Source organism: Lycium barbarum, chromosome 6, assembly GCF_019175385.1.
Source record: "Lycium barbarum isolate Lr01 chromosome 6, ASM1917538v2, whole genome shotgun sequence".
Classification (NCBI taxonomy): domain Eukaryota; kingdom Viridiplantae; phylum Streptophyta; class Magnoliopsida; order Solanales; family Solanaceae; genus Lycium; species Lycium barbarum.
Genome location: NC_083342.1, coordinates 120,100,317 through 120,121,557, shown reverse-complemented (window position 1 = coordinate 120,121,557; position 21,241 = coordinate 120,100,317). Strand labels below are relative to the sequence as shown.

Sequence of the window (21,241 nt, the reverse complement as noted above, 5' to 3'; positions counted from 1 at the left end):
CATCCACCGCAAAGAGGGGGCCTTCCTAGCGACATAATTCCAAACCTAAAGGGTAGTGGAGGCGATCACATTACCTCATGCAAAGCTATTTCCACTAGAAGCGGAAAGATCCTTGACGCGGTAAATCAGAGAGTGGTTGAACCTATCATTGTCGAGCTGATTGTTGATGAGGTTATTGAAGAAGAGGTTGAAGAAGAAATAGAGGCACCAATTGAATTGCCTATTATTGTTGAGAAAGAGAAGGAATTACACCCTAGTGTTCTAAAGGGTGACGAGGAGCCAAGTGTTGAAAAAAGCTACCGGTGATAGTTTTCAAAAGAGCAAGGTCACGGGGGCAATTAAACCCTTGACTCAAACATATAAGTCTCCTCCCCCGTTCCCACAAATATTGATGAAAAGAACAGAGGATGTCAAGTGCCAACGCTTCTACGACCAATTGAAAGGGTTGTCAATGAATATCCCATTCCCAGATGCATTTCAAGAAATGTCGGGATTTGCTAAATACTTGAAATATTTGTTGAGGAAGAAAAGGCCAATCAAGCAGGATACGGTGGGAGTCACCCACCGTGTGAGCGTTATTATTTCGTCATCAAAGGTTGAAAAGAAGGGAGATCCCGGGGCTTTCATTATCCCTTGCACCATCGGTCATCGTGATTTTGTTCGTGCTTTATGTGACAATAGGGCTAGTATTAATTTGATGCCACTAGCCACATATAAGCAAGCTGGTTTGGGAACACCTAGACCAACGAGCATGTGTCTCCAAATGGCCGATAGAACCATCAAAAGACCGGTAGGGGTTGTTGATGACATCCTTGTTAAAGTGGGGAAATTCTTATTACCGGCAGATTTTGTCATCCTTGATTGTGCGGTTGACAAAGAAGTCCCAATTATCTTGGGAAGGCCATTTCTTGCCACCGGGAGAGCCCTAATGAACTCGGAAAAGAATGAAATAAAATTCCGGGTCAATGACGAAGAGGTAAGTTTCCAAGCTAGCAAGGGGTTAAAATTGCCTAGTGCTTATGAGAGCATTTTGGTTATTGATTCATTCGAATTGATAGACGAAGCGGTGGATCATAAGTTAGAAAAGGAGCACTTTGACGAGACACTTTCGACTATTTTAGTGAACTTCGAGGCGGATAACATGAAGGGGTCTATTGAAACAGTTAATTCTCTCATTGGCCGGGGTTCGTACTCTTATGAGCCGAAGAAATTATCTCTTGATCTTGATAAAAGAACCACTCTTCTGGCTAAGCCTTCGATTGTTGAGCCTCCCAAACTTGAGATCAAGCTACTTCCCTCTCATTTGAAGTATGCTTTTCTTAGCCCAGATAATATTTTACCGGTTATTCTCTCATCTTTGTTAAGTGAGGAACAAACTCAAAAGGTGCTTGAAGTGTTGCGGGCTTAACGAAGATCTATTGGATGGACTATTGCGGATATTAGGGGAATTCCCTCCGGTATTTGTGAACATAGAATCGAGCTTGAGGAGGATAGTTCATCAAGTGTAGAGCATCAAAGGAGGCTAAACCCTCCTATGCAAGAAGTGGTCAAGAAGGAGATAATCAAATGGTTGGATGTAGGTGTTGTATACCCAATTGCAAATAGTCCATGGGTTAGTCTGGTGCAATGTGTGCCAAAGAAGGGGGGCATCACTGTTGTCCCTAACTCCAAGAATGAGTTCATTCCTACGAGGACAGTCACCGGATGGAGAATGTGTATGGACTACCGAAAGCTAAACACCGCAACTTGTAAAGACCACTTCCCTATGCCTTTTATTGATCAAATGCTTGATCAGCTATCCAGAAGAGCTTATTATTGCTTTTTGGATGGGTACTCGGAGTACAACCAAATCAACATTGCATTAGAGGACCAGGAGAAGACCACTTTCACTTGTCCTTTTGGCACTTTTGCTTTCAGCCGCATGCCTTTCGGCTTGTGCAATGCCCCGACTACTTTCCAACGGTGTATGATGTCTATTTTCTTAGATATAGTGGAAGATTTCTTCGAAGTCTTCATGGATGATTTTTCTGTTGTTGGTGACTCATTTGACGAATGTCTTGCCAATCTCGGTAAGGTATTGAAGAGGTGTAAAGAAACCAACCTTGTGCTTAATTGGGAGAAATGTCATTTCATGGTGACAGAAGGGATTGTCCTGGGCCATAGGATTTCCGAGAAGGGTATTGAGGTAGATCGAGCAAAAGTTGATGTCATAGCCAAGCTCCCTTCACCAATCTCTGTCAAAGGGGTTCACAGCTTCTTAGGACATGCCGGTTTCTATTGGCGGTTCATCAAAGATTTTTCCAAGATTGCCAACCCGTTGTGTAAGCTTCTTGAAAAAAAAGCTAAGTTTGCATTTGATGAGAAGTGCCTTAAGGAATTTAATGAGTTGAAGGAAATGCTCACCTCTACTCCAATTATTGTATCTCCGGATTGGTCAATGCCATTTGAGCTCATGTGTGATGCAAGCGGATTTGCTATTGGTGCGGTGCTTGGGCAAAGACACAACAAAATCATGCACCCAATTTATTATGCTAGCAAGACCCTCAATGGAGCTCAAATGAATTATACTGTCACCGAGCAAGAGTTTCTAGCAATTGTCTACGCGTTTGAGAAGTTCCGGGCCTATTTGCTTGGATCCAAAGTGGTTGTTCATACGGATCATGCGCCCTTGAGATACTTGATGACAAAGAAAGATGCAAAGCCACGGTTGATTCGTTGGGTATTGTTGTTGCAAGAGTTTGACTTTGAGGTCAAAGATCGAAAAGGTTGTGAAAACCAAGTTGCGGATCATCTATCTAGACTTGAGGAAGCTGGGAGACCAAGTGGAAATCTTGAGTTAAATGATGTTTTCCCTGATGAGTGGCTCTTGGCTGTATCTTGTGAGGTTGCCCCTTGGTACGCAGATATCGCCAATTTCTTGGTGACAGGTCTTATCCCCGACGATATTAAGGCTTATCAAACGAAGAAATTCTTGAGAGATAGTCGTCAATATTTTTCGGATGAGCCCTATTTATTCCGCACTTATGCCGACAACATCATTCGACGATGTGTGGCCGAATCTGAGGCCATGGAAATCTTGAAAGCTTGCCATGACTCTCCCGTGGGGGGTCATCACAGTGGGAACCGCACAACAGCTAAAGTGCTTGAATGTGGCTATTATTGGCCCACCATTTATCATGATGCAAATTTGATGGTGAAATCTTGTGACCAATGTCAACGCCAAGGGTCAATTTGGGAGGAAGCATGAAATGCCAATGAATTTTGTCATGGAGGTTGAGCTATTTGATGTGTGGGGCATCGACTTTATGGGCCCATTTGTGAGTTCTCGTGGTATGCGATACATCCTTGTTGCGGTTGACTATGTGTCCAAGTGGGTTGAAGCTGTAGCATTGCCCAACAATGATGGCAAGCGTGTCACCAAATTTCTCAAAAGAAACATATTCACAAGGTTTGGCACTCCGAGGGCAATCATTAGTGATGGTGGCACTCACTTTTGCAACAAGAAATTCGCTAATCTCTTAGAGAAATATGGAGTACAGCACAGGGTGGCAACTCCTTACCACCCCCAAACTAGTGGACAAGTCGATGTCTCCAATCGGGAGATAAAGAGCATTTTAGCCAAGACGGTTAATGCAAACCGAACTGATTGGTCATCTAAGCTTGATGACGCTCTTTGGGCTTATAGAACAGCGTTCAAGACACCCATTGGTACTTCTCCTTATCGGTTGTTGTTCGGTAAAGCTTGTCATTTACCTGTTGAACTTGAACACAAGGCTTTGTGGGCATTAAAAAAATTGGACATGAATTGGGACGAAGCAACCAAGTTGCGGTTGTTTCAAATGAATGAAATGGATGAGTTTCGGTATCATGCCTATGAGAGTGAAAGTTTGTACAAAGAAAGGATGAAACACTATCATGATGTCAAACTTCTGAAGCGAGATTTTCAACCGGGTGATTCGGTGTTACTGTTCAATTCAAGGTTGAAGCTCTTTCGGGGCAAGTTGAAATCCAAGTGGGCCGGCCCTTTTACTTTGGTGAGTGTGTCACCAATGAAGTGTGTTCTTTTCTCAGGTATGCCTCCAAAGAATCTAGTCAAGCGGGGTGGTGATCCCAGAAAAGGCCGAGGTCGAGGGGATACACTCACCAAAGTAAAAGGGTCGGCCCACTTTGTACTTTGGTGAGTGTGTCACCCAAGTTCTTCCAGAATTTTGTATAAAAAATCCTGTGAAGACAAGGTATATTGTGCGGGGTATTACCCACTTCCACAGACCACGTCATTATCCATGGGATAGAAAATTAAATGAAGAAATACATATTAGCAATTCCTTCAAAGAAAATATTATTAGTTTCCAAATCTATGATTTTTGGAGAGACTTCAACCCATTCAGTATATAAACTTTTGAATGGTTCGGGTAAAATTTTTATGGTTGGACCATAATTAATCCACCACTGACAAAACCAATTAGGGATGCCTAGTTTATAAACATTGGCACGAACTTTGATAAACCAGGAATGCTTTTTATTAGGATTTTCATATAAAAAGACTTTATTAAAAGCTTCAACATAATCAAGTAGTTAAATTTAACTGGAACTTTTTGTTCAGGATGGGTATAATCTTTTTCCTTTAAAGCACTTAATCCCCATTCATTGGGAGAGAAAATATTTTTTATAATAATTTTTTAAAAGTTATAAACTTTTTTGCTAATAACAGGATAAAAATACTGAAATTCTGCTGATCCTAGAGACGAAAGGACCATCTCATAATTCATGCGATATTTATAAGTAATCGTAGCATATGATGCTTGATCAAAATATCTTTGCATTATTTGCCAAGGTTCATTTCTCCATTGGAGATCATTGATATGTCGCGGATTTGTGGCACATTCGACGCCTTTTTACTATGAATTTTGGTTGTTTTCAAGTAAGTCTGGTTCTCGTTAATATGTTTTGTTGTGTTTTAGGAAAACAATGACCCAAAAGCAAAAAGCAAAGAACGAAAGAAAAATTGGCCAGAAATGAAGAATCGACGGTCCGTCGATCAACCGACGAACCGTCCTTTGAAGCGTCGATAAGCTCGATTTTCCAGTGATGACAAAGTTGAAGACGACAAAGGACGGAGGTATCGACGAAGCGTCGAACTGATCGACGGTTCGTCGTTTGTGTCGTCAAGCAGGATCTCTCAACAAAAGGAGAAAAAGACGGAATACTCGACGGAGCGTCGAACTGGTCGACGGCACCGTCGAATGGAACACATCGCTCAAGGTACAAAGGACGGAGAAATAGATGGATCGTCGAACGATCAACGGTCCGTCGATCTTGCTATCGGGGGCACTTTTGTCAGTTTCTGCTGTGCGTTTTTGGAGCCTATTTAAAGAACATTGTAGGTTTTTCTTTGCAAGCAGATTTTATTGGAACCACTTAAAAAGTCTCATTGGTGGGTGAGCATTGAATACTCCCCTTTTGGAGCTTAGTGAAGACAATAAGATTCCATTTTCCATCATCTTTATTACATTTTGTAAGTTTTATGTCTCATTTATTACTTACTACTTTTAAGACCATAATGTGTGAATAGTTTCTTTAATCAAAGTTGTGGACCCAAATGATGGGTGCTATGTAATGGGTATCTAACATTGTATATATATATATAATGGGTTGTGATGTGTTTTATTATTTCTCGTATTCATTATTCTATAAGTGGTTGCAAACACTTGTTCATGCACAAACCCTAGTTTATTTAGAAAGATGAACTAGGGTGTGATTTGAAATAATATAACAAGGACTCGGGGCGCTAACCCTCGTTTAATGAACTCGCTTAGGAATAAGATGAGTTCTACTTGGCATATTTAATCAACCTTATTTATAACTTTTCTGCATTTGGGAAAATCATGAAAAGAAATACTTTCTAACTATTGGAAAATATTAGAAAGTGTATAAGAGATTAAGTGCATACATAACCTCGACCCATTAGAAATATATCATATTGACACCCATAGCATAACGTCTAATCAATGCGGGGACACAACTTTGGTTCTCAAAATCTAAACAAATTCCAAACACTTCAGAATAGCTATTACAAACCAAATCTCTTTTCAAAATATTCGGAATAGGATTAAAGCCTTTAAAGACTAGTATCGCATACAATTAGTACCCTTTTCTCTCCATATTCCCTGTGGGATTCGACCCCAACCTTGTTTGGGTTACTATATTTGACAACGTCCGCTTTACGCCATTAATAGGTGTAATTTGAGCGTATCAATCATCATTTTCTATGAGAATTATTAATTCTCGGCTATCATTTTGTTCATATGAATCTGTGTCCTCGTGATCATCATCTGCAAGGGCAGTAGAGTATGATGGAGGCATATTATGCTTTTATTTTTGGGATTTTATTAAATCCAAATATTGTTGGTATGTGATTTCTTTCTTAGTATTACTGAAAGATGCTGCAATATTGGCGGCTATTAACCTTTGGTTGCCTATTTGAGCAAGAACAGTACCACGACCTGTTCCTTTTGATGTTGTTCCTCTTCCTCCCCGTCCTCTATTAGAGTTGGGGCTAAATTGTGGCCTCATCCTGCAAATAAGATGAATAAGAGTTATGAACTCAAATATTCCCTTGTTAGAAAATCTGGGAGACTATTATCTGTCCCTTTCTTATAATGAATTTCAAAATCAAATGGAGCTAATAGTGCTTGCCATCTTGCAAACATTTGTTTAGAAACATCATGCTTGCAGTCTTTATTAAACATAAATTTTACAGTTTGGCAATCACTTTTTATTAAAAACTTTTGATTATATAAATCTCCTTGAAATTTAAAGACACATTTTGCTATGGCAAGGATTTCTTTAGCCACAGTAGTATAGTTTTTCTAGCTATTATTCCATTTACCAGAATAACATTGTACTAAATACTCATGTTTATCTTCTGGGGAATACTGTTTCAATATTCCTCCATAGTCAATATCAGAGGCATCTGTTTCAATAATTTTTTGCCAAGTAGGATTGGCTAAAGTAAGACAGGGAAGATTATGAACTTTTTCCTTAATCCTGCGAATTGCTTGAGTATGATCATCAGTCTATAGTTTTGAAATCTTTTTTAATCTATCATATAAAATAGATGTATCTTTTGCTAAGTCTTTATAAAATGGCGAAATATAATTTAAACTTTCAAGAAATCGTTGAAGTTGAGTCTTATCAGTAATAATATCAGGAAATTTAGAAGCAAATTCTATACTTCTATTAATAGGAATAATTTTTCCTCTTTCAATATTATGACCCAAAAATCTAACTTTGGTTTGATAAAGAGACATCTTTGGTTTGGATATAACCAATCCATTTTGTATAATTACTTTCTTGAATATATCAAGATGTTTAAAATGCATTTCTAGAGTATTTGAAAACACTAAAATATCATCAATATAAAAAATGATAAAATTACTATAAGGCATGAAAATATCATTCATGATTTTTTGAAATTCTGAAGGGGCATTTTTTAGTCCAAATGGCATGACATTCCATTCGAATTGCCCAATAGGGACATTAAAAGCAGTTTTATATTTATCTACTTTGACAATTTGAATTTCCCAAAATCCCGATTTTAAATCAAATTTTGAAATTATAATAGCATTGTGGAGTCGATCCAATAAATCCTTTTTATTAGGAATTGGATATCGAATCCATTTCAAAACCTTATTAAAGGGTTTATAATTAATAACCAACGTAGGAACTCCTCGTTCCTGTTCAACATGTTTATTAACATAAAAAGTTGTACATGACCGTGGAGATTTTGAAGATCTTATAAGACCCTTATGTAATAAAGAAGAAATCTCATTTTTACATAATTCTAAATAGTCAGAATTCATTTGACATGGTCTTGCTTTAGTAGGAATATTTTCCTCATAAAAGGTTTCTTCATATGGAAGAGAAACAATATGCTTTTTCCTTTCCCTAAAGCATTAGGATGATCATTACAAATTTGTAAGGAAAATTGGTTTTTTAACAAATCTATTTTTTGCTGCAATTTAGGATTTTGCAAAATTTCTTCAACATTAAGGTTATAGATTTCTTGTTACCTGTCTTTTATCTCATTTATAATTCTGGAAAATGGTTCAGTTATAAATTGAAATTCTATAGGTTTTCCCTCAAAGGTTCCTATAATACCTTTAGTATCCATTTTTGGATAGGAAATATTTTTTGAAAAAAAGGGGTTCCCAAAATAATTTCATTTGAAATATCTTTTACTAAGACAAAACTTTGTGGTATACAAACTCCATCTTGACAAATATAGGCTTTTGGTAATTTAAAAGTAATACCCATTTTCTACCCATTACCAGATCTTAAACTATGAGTAGTTTTATAAAAATATTTTGAAGGGATTAATCCTTCTTAAATACAATTTAAATCAGCTCCACTATCAACAAGAGTAGTAAATTCCTTTTTGAAATTGTAATCAATTAAAAGAGTAACCTTTATGAAAAAAATTTGGGAAGTAATTATGTCACGACCCAGCCCCGTGGGCTGCGACTGGTGCCCTATTTGGACACCCAAACAGACTTACGTACCAGATCGACATATCAAAATCATTCGAACTTAACATACGTAATTTTAGGCAAATACTGAAAACAAATATCATCTTAAGCGGTCGCCCGTACAGAAACATCATATCCAAATCCAATAGATTGGCGGAATACCATCGCCATATATATACACATATACAGACAAATGGGACGTTTTGGCCATAATAGTAAACGGGGCCGCATTAAGACGCACATCATAATCACAAACGAACAAACATGACCCATGACCCACATATATGACTACAGGCCTCTACAAAACATAACAGAAACATATGACGGGACAGGGCCCCGCCGTACCCAAATAGTCATATATACTGAATGTGTATAACAGAAGATATGTACCAAAATATGAGCTCCGGATCAAAAGGAGGACTCCAAGTGGCGGAATATGTATCCTATACCGGAGGATCACCAAAACAAACTTATGTACCTGCGGGCATGAAACGCAGCCCCCGAAGAAAGGGGGTCAGTACGAAATATGTACTGAGTATGTAAAGCGTGAAATACAGAAATCCAAATCATAACTGGAGTGAGGAGTACAGAAAATGGATACAGAATTAGTATGTCAAAACCTGTGCTGAATATATATATAATGCAAATAAAAATCATGCATAGGGCTCAGGAACGTGGTCGCCACAACACATCATACTCCAGAAGGTTTCAAATCTCCGTACAGTCCCCGAACATATCATATCAAACATCAGAACATATCATCTGCCATATCACATCATAACGCCATATATAAGCGGTACCCAGCCCTATGGCAAGGTCTCGGGAACCGTAACACATCATACTGCCGAATGTAACATAATGCGCACGATCACAAAGCCGGCCCGGGATTCGGCGAACGATATCATAGTAGTAGGCACGAGCAGAGTAGTGCGGAAACCATATGCATATACATAATTAAATTCCAAGACTCGACAAATAAATATATATACTGATAGTAGAAGGCTCAAAGTAAGTATAGAGTCCATCGGAATTATTATAAAAAGGTTGTGAGCCTTTAAATTACAAAGCTTTTGAAAAACACTTCATAGATCATTTTCTTGAAAATTAAGTATCATTCATTTTAAGGGGGCTTTCAAATAACATTATAGAGTACTTCAAACGGAGTTAATATACGAAAGTTACAAACTTTTGAAGTACAGAAATTTCTAAAAGCATTTCAGAAGCGCTTTTCAGAAATTCAAGTGACATTCATATTAGGAGAACTTTCAACAATTACTATGGAGCAAATCAAATAGAGTCTTTAAGATCATATGTACGTATCAAAATATATGTATCCAAAACTTTAGCCATATCAAATATTTTTCGGACATCATTGTGGATCACATATTCATACTAGGAACCTTGCGGATAACATTATGGATCAAATCAAATGGGGACTTTAAGGCCATATTTTCATATCGAAATATTCATCAAGGGCTTTAGTCTTCTCGTTTTTCTTTCGAACAACATTCGGAACATAACAAATAGAATCTTTGAATATCATAGAATATGTATCCCGCCATGTGGAATAGCTTATGGAGGTCAAAAATGTTAGCCAACCTAGTGGCTCTAAGAATAGGATTTCCTTTATAAGCATACATATACATTTTGTTTCTCCCAAAAAGAAGGAACGATAGGCTTTACATACCTCAATTGCTCGCTAACAAATCCCGATCACTCACTAGATAAATCCCGACTCAAGTCTCGGGTTCTCCAAGATCTACAATAATATTATCAATTACCAAATATTAGCTACAAGTACTTAGAATTTTAATTCTAATTAGTATTTGTCTACCGAAATTTCGACAGCATTTCCCCTGTAAATTCAACATCCCCGAGAATTAAACTCGGCCAAATTCATCAACAACCATACCAATAACATCAAAAACCAATTTACAATGCATTCCAACACTAGTAACCTTCCTTTCAACATAATTCACCGACATTCCATTCAACTACGGATTTTTCAAGCCAATATCGACACTTACACGTTCATTACCAATTCAAGACCATTCAAGTGCAATTCAAAGCATTTCATACCATTTTACAAAATATATAAAAAAAAATCCACCAAGACTAGAATTCATCCGAAATCTCCAACCTTCGACACAACATTCACAACACATTTTTCATCTTCCCATTTCATCAACAACAACCACAATTTACACTTTAACAATTCCATTTCCATAATTACATAATTTATAATAACATCATATACTTTCCGACAATAACTTAACAACAAATTTTTCATGCCAACTAGAACTAGAATTCTTCCATTTGCATTAAAAGGCCATTACAACACAATTAACATAATAAATAAAATTTTGATCATTCCTCTCCACTTACCCATTTTCGGCCACACACCCACATACCCATAACACAAAATTCTCATACTTTACATTCACTTCCATATACTACAATATATATATAAAATTCTTCCAAGATAAAAAGAGTAGAATTCTTACCTTTTTCAAGAATTTCCACTTGATAAAAAAAGTACTTTCTTGCCTCCAAATTTGTATCACATTGAAGAGGGTTTCCAACTTAATAGGAATTCAAAAGAGATGAGTTTGAACCAAAGATTTGAGCTCCACAATTTTTCTTCCTTTCTTTCTCTTAGGGCCGAATGCCCTTCCTCTCACTTGCTCTTTTTTTTTTTTTTTTTTGTTGATCTTGAATGTTCTAGTAAGATGAAGAATAAATGGTCCCCTCTTTGCTTTATAATACATGGATTTCATTTAATTGTGGACTTGGGCCATGTAGTTGGTTGGCCGGCCACCCCCTTGAATTGGGCCTCTTGTTTTTTTTTTTTTTTTTTTGAGTCCAATTGAATATAGGTCTTATTTTGTAATTTCCGAAACTAATTTTCAAAATTCCAATTTTTGCCCTTAGCCTTCCTCGATATTTCCACATCAACATTTCATGGACAACACACATATTTTAAATAAAGATCAAATTTTTTGCCTTATTTCTTACAAGTCAACATTATTTCGAATTTCCCGAATATGCAAAAATACGGGATATAACAAATTATTTCCATAGTTGTGAGGAAATTTCCTCCTTGAGTTGCTTCAGAAGTTTCTCTTTCCACGGCTGTTTGTACCATGGTGTGATGTATTGGAGGTTGTATGATGTGCTTTCTTTTGTCCTCAATCTTATAAATACTTTCATCTAGGATTCTATTATGATGTCTGAGACTAGAGATTTCTTGTTTGAGATTAGCAATCTCTTTTTCCAAATCTTAGATTGTAGTAGGAGCAAATATGATATTTCTCCTTTCCTTTAGAAGTCTTTTAATTTCTGCCATGGTGTATGAACCTGTTGATTCTCTTATTTGGGTACCAGGTTGGATTTCTTGTTCCTTAGGTGCTTCGTCAAGTATATCAATGATTTGGGACCCAAGCTCTGCATCTTTAACAATTTTTAATAGATCCATGAGGTTATTACCATCCAAGACATTAATACTAGTTTTCTGAAATTGTGAAAAGAGATTATAAAATTCATCATCTTCTTTTCCCCTACTAGTACAAGGTTGTCCTATTTGACAAGGAAGACATTCATCATCTGAACTGGTTGAAATATAACTTTCATTGTCAAGGACTCTAGTATCTTCTTCTGATGAAGAATTGCTTGATTCATCTGACTCAAAACCTGAATTTTCTGGTTTCGAATTCAACAAGATCTTGTATAATGATTCCTTCAGGTAATTATCAATATCAAGGTTCTTAATTTTTTCATTGACTTTGCAATCTTTATAAAAATAACCAACTCGGCCACATTTATAACAGACCTTAGGATTTTTTGACTTAATAAAATCCTTTCTTTGTTTGAATTCTTTTTTCCGCTTGGATTTCTTTTTCAATCTTTTTCCCTTCCAAGTTTGGAAATCTTTTTTCTTTTTGTGCCTATAAAGCTTTTTTGTTTGTGGCATTTCTAATCCAAATTGTCCACAAAATTCTTCTAATTGTTGTCTTTCTGTAAGACCATGTTTTTTAATTTGCTGGTTTAGCTTAATCTCATTACATAAAGCCAAACCTTCTTGCATACATGTGCCTATGAGGCTTCCATAAGTATAATTGCTATAATTTATACTTGTTTCCGCTTTCCTAAGAGCTTTCCTTACTCTCTCTGCAAAAAAGGCTGGTAATCCATCTATAAATTTGGACTTCCAATGGTTATCATTGCATTTGGGTAATTCCATAACCCGACAAAGGAATATATCCTTATACCATCTGAATGACATTTCAGATTTTGGAGTAATGTCCTAATGGTCTCGTATTATCTGACCATCGTCCTGAAAAATGCTCAATAATATTAAGAACTAAGGTATAAACAACAGTCGAAACTAAGACTATTTCTTGGTTTTCTCCTGGTTCTCTTTTGACAACATTAAGAATACTTCCCAGCTGATCTAGGGTAAGACAATTGTCCCACCAACCTTTTAATTGGCCAGTGAAACCTGCTATAATCATGTCTGCGATAGTACGCTCACTATTTTTATTAACTTTGCTAATTGTACTATACATCAACATTCTATGTATTGTACAATAGATTTGCCTTTCACTGTAACCATCTATGTTTCATTTGTAGTTTTTCTTTTCCACTATAGCTTGTATTATTAATTTGTTGCTCTTCTTCTATTAAGACATCTTAGGGAGTAGGCCTAGGATAATAAATCATCCTTTGATATGGCTTAACAGCACAATACTCATCTATTTTATTTATATCTGCTGCTATTTTGGCCTTATAATCATCATCCTCAGCTATTAAATGACTGATATGGAAATCTTTAAATTTCTCATCAAGCATTTGAGCTAATTCTGAAAAGGGTTTTAATTTAAAATCCTTTATTTCAAGTGGAGGCTGTATATTTGGAGTAGCAACAACTTCCTGCTTTTTCCCTTTATTAAGGGTGGAACTTTGTAATGTCTTTATATGAGAAAATAGTTTATCAATTCTATCATTTGGTGAAAGAATCTGTTCACCCAAGATAGTTATGTAAATATTAGCATAGTTTTGTTGTTTAAGCATATTATTAAGATGCTTAACAGTTACTTGTAAAGTATCATTTTCAAATAATTTTGAAAATGCTGCAAAATGAAGAACCTTATCATCTTTACTAATTTGAAAAGATTGTTGTGGAGGAAATACCGCACTAACCACTTCTCCATTAGTTAGTTCGTACTTGCGCCCTAAAACAAAGATATAATTGTTTACCCATTTGTGTATAAACCAAGGAACAAAAAATATAATTTGGTTAATCCGAGAAAGATCTTTATAAAATTCATTTTGAAAACTTGTTGTTTCAATATTAGTAAAGCTTGCAAAAAACCATTCTCTAAATGGCTCCCGTTTGGGCGTATAAAATTCATTGCTAATTTTCAGTCTTAAGGGTGACCCCCGACTAAAATCAATTTTTTGATCTTGATCCATTAAATATCTTTAAATTCCATTTCAAACGCAGTCAATTCTATGTCTGGAATACTAGTAACAATATTATCTTGGTCAATCTTAAGACTGCTGACTCTATTAGTATCAGTTTCTCTAATCTGAGAAGTAGAAGCTCTAGATGGAGATTTAACAATATAATCAACTGGTGAAATATAAGACTCTTCATTTTGTAGCATTTTCAAAATTATTTGAAAATGATACTTTACAAGTAACTGTTAAGCATCTTAATAATACGCTTAAGCAACAAAATTATGCTAATATTTACATAGCTATCTTGGGTGAACAGATTCTTTCACTAAGTGATAGAATTGATAAACTATTTTCTCAAATAGAGACATTACAAAGTTCCACCCTTAATAAAGGGAAAAAGCAGGAAGTTGTTGCTACTCCAGGTCTACAACCTCCACCTGAAATAGAGGATTTTAAATTAAAACCTTTTTCGGAATTAACTCAAATGCTTGATGAGAAATTTAAAAATTTCCATATCAGTCCTTTAATAGCTGAGGATGATGATTATAAGACCAAAATAGCAGCAGATATAAATAAAATATATGAGTATTATGCTGTTAAGCCATATCAAAGGATGATTTATTATCCTAGGCCTACTCCCCAAGATGTTTTAATAGAAGAAGAGCAGCAATTGGTGCCATTAGTTTACATTTAGTGAATATACATCTGGATCGCCCATATTCTATTATTATTAGAATATTAACATCACCTTTAAATTTTATCATTTAGATACTAAGTTAAAAATTCTACCACAATACAACCACCACTAAATATCATCTTAACAACTAAACAACATTCATGACTTGCCACTGTTAGCCCTTTATCAACCAAGTCTACCATAACGGTCATTATGCAACTACATTGTGGCCATAAGCTGCCATTATCCACAATTACGAATTACCTCAACCGTTGAGCAACACTATTATTAATCATTACCATCAACCACATTCATCATTAACTTTTAACTGCACAATCACCAAATACTACCAATTGCTTACATCATTAATCACGTTTACCAACCCATTTTATCACCATTCGCCATTAATATACATTTATTGCCCACAACATTCAGCAACCGTTGCACAACCATCATTAACGACCTCCTTCGCCAACTTTATCCACCACCATCAACTATATTACAACTAATACTATCAGTCAGATCGCCATGTTAATTATTGTCAGCAATCACTGTGGCTAGCCTTTAAAGTAAATAATATATAAAATTGTAAATTATTGTTTTTAATATACCATGAATGTAATATTTATTATATAAATTTATTGAATTTATATATTTATTAGTTTAAAATAAAGATAAATAGCACATACTGAGATATTGAGAAAAAAAATTAAATTATTGGCGATTTACAATATCTTAATATTTAAATATACATTTTAATTAAAACATGTTGATTTGAAAACGGAACCTAAGTGGCATTTTTTATATGAAGATTCTTTCTTGGCTTAGTGTTTTTGCTCTTTACAATAATATTCAATTACTATTTTAAAAAGAACAATTATATATACAATGAAAAATAAGTAAAAATATTGACAAAAAAATAAAACAATAAATCACGTGTAATTTGATTTGGAACAAATTTGTAAAGATTTGACTTAACTTATTTGGTTTTTCATTGACGCCATTAGTGTCACACCCTAATCTTACTAGGGTGTGATGGGCACCCGACCCTTATTTAGGGCTGAGCGAACCCACTGACTCTTAGTACACACATAGCCGTTTTGGACTCTTAAATCAAATAGGAATGAAATACATAATAAGGCTTTCAGAAACTTTCTTCTTATCATTCTCAAATCAAATAAAATATGTCATCGCATGAAACTTGTAACATGAAACATAATAACACATCGGCTGGTAGAGCCGCTTACAATACTGACATTCTATACCCACAACTCTGTCTGCAAAGTCTCTAACTCCGAACAAGACATCATAGCATAATTCTCTGACCCGGCAACACTCCAGGGGCAAATGGAGCTTGCCAACTTCGCTGGAACATCCTCTATAATGGCTTCTATTCATCTGGGTTTACCTGCGCGGCATGAAACGCAGCCCCCGAAGAAAGGGGGTCAGTACGGAATATGTACTGAGCATGTAAGGCAGGAATCACAGTAAAAGGATCACAACTGATATAAGGAGTGCAGAAATATGTACAATGTCCAGAATACCAAAACTCTTGTCTTTAAAACATAAATCATGCATATCTTTATCACATATCGTACCCGGCCCGTTATGGGACTCGGTGGATAAAATCATGTCATCATACTTTCATATCATCGTGCATGCATATACATATACATATATATACCTTACCCGGCCCTCTAGTGAGGGACTCGGTGAGTAGAGTCTTGCATATCAACATCATATATCATATATATTTATACCGTACCCGGCCCTCTAGTGAGGGACACGGCGAATAAAGTCATGTCATCATATCAGCATGCTATCATATCACCATGCATATACATATATACATACCGTACCCGGCCCTCTAGTGAGGGACTCGGTGAATCAAATCATCATATGCCCTCCTGGCCGCCATAACACATCATCATGTCATCATATACATATACCGTACCCGACCCTCTAATGAGGGACTCGGTGAACAATGCAGTGGAGTGCGCACGATAACATACCCGGCCCGGGACTCGGTGAAAGACATATTAAGGCATGCACGAGCAGAGTAGTGAGAAACCATATGCATATAAAACAAATTCCAAGACTCGATGAGTACGTACATAAATCGATACTTGAGAGTCATAAACACGTTTCAAGTCAATCCGAGTTAGTATGAAAAAGTTATGGACGTTTTAGTACAGAACCTTCTACGAACGTTTCAGAAGCTATTTTTGGAAAATCAAAGCAATAATCCTATCAAGTACCTTTCGAATATCGCCATGGATCAAATCAAAATAGAACTTTTGGAACCATATGTACGTGTCAAAATATATCAAAGACTCAATGGAATAATCAAACGTGCTATCATTTGAAAATCAAGATATTAGTCATATCAATTGTCTCTCGAATGCCATTCGGAAACATATCAAACAGAACTTCGGACATCATAGATACGCATCAAAACCATATGAAACAGCTTATGGAAATCAAGAACGTTAGCCATCCTAGTGGCTCTAAGAATAGGAGTTTCTTTGAAACCATACATATACATCATCTGCTCGTTTCATAAGGATCATGCCAAAAGAAAGAAAGAGTAAGCCTTACATACCTGTCCCACGTCCAATTAGCTACGCTTATTCGTCCAAACTTGCTAGTCTACATTCAAGAGAATTGACATAATCATTAGACTCATCGACATATACTTGTCTTAGTCTTTCAAATGAATTCGTTTATAATCTGCCGAAATTTCGGCAGCATTTCCCTTGTAAATACACCATCCCCGAGAATCTAACTCGACCAAATCATCAACAACAAACCCGAGAATGCAACTCGGCCAATTTATCAACAATAATCCGAAATCTTCCAAACTTAATAAGGACAATAACAACACATTGTTTTCTTCCAAATTCATGAACTACACCAACAATCTACATATTAACAACTTCATCAATCAATTCAAAATACATTCTAACGTTAGTAACTTCTTTTACATAATTCGACAACATTTTTCTTATATTCAATTCAATCACAACAACCAACTTACAATCTTCCAAACTCAATAAAATCAACACATTTCTCACCTCCAAATTCATGCATTATATCTACGACCACACGTTAACAACATTATCTTCACAACACAAGAAACCATGCTAGTGTCATATTAATTTCTTCAACAATCCCACAATGATTACAACTTCATTTCAAACCACCCAACCTTCATTTTTATTATGGAATCCGCAACAACAACAATCAAACTACTAAATAAAAATCAATTCATCTCATCTTAGGAACATACCCTTATTCAGCCATGACCTAGATATATATATATATATATTTCATGAATTTCATTCATTTCCACATGCTATAACATTCACAAATCATCTCTAACACATGTGAAAGAAGATTGAATACATACCTTTTCCACACATCTCTTCACTCGGCTAGGGGTGTATATTTGCACAAATGAATGGTTTGCTTGCTCCAACTACTACTCCACGTTATAGAGGACCTTCCAATTGATAGAAAAGCTAGAAGAAAATATATTTTTTTGATCAATTTTCCATGGCTCCAAGTTCGGCCAACCATGGCCGAACCCCCCTCTCTCTTCTTCTTTTTCTTTTCTCTCCAAGCTTCTTGATTTAGAAGATAAATATGCCTTATTTTGGTCATCAATTGTATATATATATATATATATATAGCTTCTACCAACACAAGGTGGACACATGTCCCCTTCTCCCTTTTTCTTGAACTTTCTTAAAATAAAACAAAGATGACTAATTATCTTATTTTGTCATCACTTTTCCATATGTATATATATATTTATATGACTTCTACTAATACCATGTGAACCCATGCCACACAGCCAAGAGGGGCTTGGCTAGAACCTTCTTGAATATTTTGTGAAATTCCCATTTTGCCCCTAGCCTTCCACAATATTACCATGAACCACTTTGTGAATTTCCCTTTTTACCCTTAGCCTTTCTCGATATTTCTATACTAGTAAACAACTTATACATTAAAATAATTTTGGAAAATAGTCTTACCCACTTACCACGTTTATCTTAAAATACCCGAATGTACAAAATACGGGATATAACAATTAGTTTGCATTTAGTGAATTTTTTAACGTGAAAAAGAGCCCTTAAAACTGCACTAATCAGAGATGAGTTTAGACAATTATAATTTGAAGTAGCCTAACCGGATACAATATACTTATTGAAGTATCATTTGGTTCAATTGAATTGTTAATCTTTTCGCAACTTATAAAGAACAAGATTTTTACAAAAAGATGTTTTGCAAATAATTAATTTTGAAACCACGTGCACAAAAACTAGTTTAGTGAATAAACATCTGGATCGTTCAAATTCCATGATTAGAATATTACGATCACCTTTAAAATTTATCATAAAGACATTCGCCTAAAAATTCTAACACCACAATACGACCCCACTAAATATCATCTTAACAACCAACAACCTTCATGACTTGCCACTATTAGCCCGTTACAAATAAACTCTACCATTAGTATTCATTATGCAACTATCACGTCAATTGTCGTCATAAGCTACCATTATCCACAATCACCAATTACCTCAACTGTCGAGCACCACCATCATTAATCAGTACCATCACCCACATTCAACACTAACCTTAATTGTACACTCACCAAATACTACCAACTACCTCCACCATTAATCATCTTCACCGACCATTTTTATCACCATTCGTCATTACTATACATTTATTGCCTACAGCCTTCACCAACCACCGTTGCACAATCACTATTGATGACCTCCGTCACCAACTATATCCACCACCATCGGCTATATTACATCTATTGTTATAAGCCAGATCACCATGTTACAATTATTATTGCCAACAATCACTATGGCTAGCCTTTAAATTACAGTTCATTGGAGAAATAACTTACACGATAATATATAAATTATTATTTTTAATATACCATGGATGAAATATTTACTATATATTTATTGAATTTATTTATTTATTAGTTTAAAATAAATACAAATCGCACATATTTAGATATTGAGAAAATAAAAAATTTAATTATTTGACGATTTACAATATCTTAATATTCAAATAGATATTTTTATTAAGACATGTTGATTTGTAAACGGAACCTAAATAGCATTATTGATATGAAGATTGTTTTTTGGCTTAGTGTTTCTGTTCTTTACATTAATATTTACTTACTGCCTAAAAAAGAACAATTATATATACAATTAAAAAAAGTGAAATTAACAATATTGACAGAAAATAAAAACAATAAATCATGTGTTATTTGATATGGTTTAAATTTGGAAGGACTTGATTTAACTTGTCTGACTTTTACCAAATCAAATATTAAACTTTGTTTAGTTTGTGCGAAGAAATAACAATTTCGAGGTAAAATATGAAATTATTTTATCTAACATTTTCTAAAGTTTTGTTTTCGGGCATTGGCATTCTCGAGATCATTTAAACTACAATTATGCTATTATTTTACACCACACTCGATGTGGATAATAATTTTGATAAAAATGCAATTCTTTAAAGCCCTTCTTCCAATGTTCTTCAAAATAGTCAAGGTTAAAATCTAAAATAAAGTTTGTCACAATTTATTTAGTGTACACATGCTATGTGTTTTCATTTTTAATCAAATAATTTAAATTTACCAATAAAAATATGACGTAGTTACAAAATTATTTCATCATTTATTAATAGCTGCACTACAAACTCCTACAAATTATTCACCAACCAAATTGCCGTGAGAGTAACGAAAAGTAAAAATCAAATAGATCGACTGCTACTTCCTATTTCAACTGGGTTCATTCCTACAAACAGCAAAAAATTGGACTCACGATACAAAATACAAAACCTCATCCATTTCAACAAATTTTGCCTTATTTGCTTACTTTCAAGAAGTCTTGTCATTTCAACCCTAGTTCTTGGAGCATCAATTCATACGAACCAAATTGACCCAACCTAACACCCAAGTCTTGTCAATTATTTTTTGATTTGGAATAAATTTGTAAAGATTTAATTTAACTTATTTGGCTTTTAATTTGCGTCGTTAGTTTGCATTTAAGGGATTTTTGAACTTGAAAAAGAGCCCCTAAAACTATACTAATTAGAGATAAGTTCAGAACAATTAAAATGTGAAGTAGCCTAACCGGATACAATATACTTATTGCAGTATCATTGGGTTCAATTGAATTGTTAATCATTTTGCAACTTATAACGAACAAGATTGTTAGAAAGGGATGATTTGAAAATAATTGGTTTGGAATACACGTGTAAAGCACGTGCACAAAAACTAGTTTAGTGAATATACATCTGGATCGTTCAAATTCCATGATTAGAATATTACCATCACCTTTAGAAATTATCATTAAGACGTTCACCTAAAAATTCTACCACCGTCAACCACCACAATACGACCACCACTAAATATCATCTTAACAACTAACAACCTTCATGACTTGCCATTGTTATCCCACTAGCAACCAACTCTACCATTAGTATTCATTATGCAACTATCACGTCAATTGTCGTCTTAAGCTACCATTATCCACAATCTCTA

At 35.2% G+C, this 21,241-nt stretch overlaps 2 long non-coding RNA genes across 2 annotated transcripts; both read right to left on the bottom strand.

The window, feature by feature from the left end:
* Positions 1 to 8,613: 8,613 nt before the first annotated feature.
* On the bottom strand, positions 8,614 to 11,681 carry LOC132600080 (uncharacterized). The gene is made up of 3 exons (XR_009567114.1): positions 11,033 to 11,681; positions 10,216 to 10,287; positions 8,614 to 9,006 (listed from the first exon to the last, which is right to left on the bottom strand). It is a non-coding gene; the product is annotated as an uncharacterized LOC132600080 (long non-coding RNA).
* A 4,112-nt stretch (positions 11,682 to 15,793) lies between these two features.
* Positions 15,794 to 18,293, bottom strand: LOC132600079 (uncharacterized). The gene is made up of 3 exons (XR_009567113.1): positions 18,074 to 18,293; positions 17,267 to 17,313; positions 15,794 to 16,072 (listed from the first exon to the last, which is right to left on the bottom strand). It is a non-coding gene; the product is annotated as an uncharacterized LOC132600079 (long non-coding RNA).
* Between the last annotated feature and the right edge of the window lie 2,948 nt (positions 18,294 to 21,241).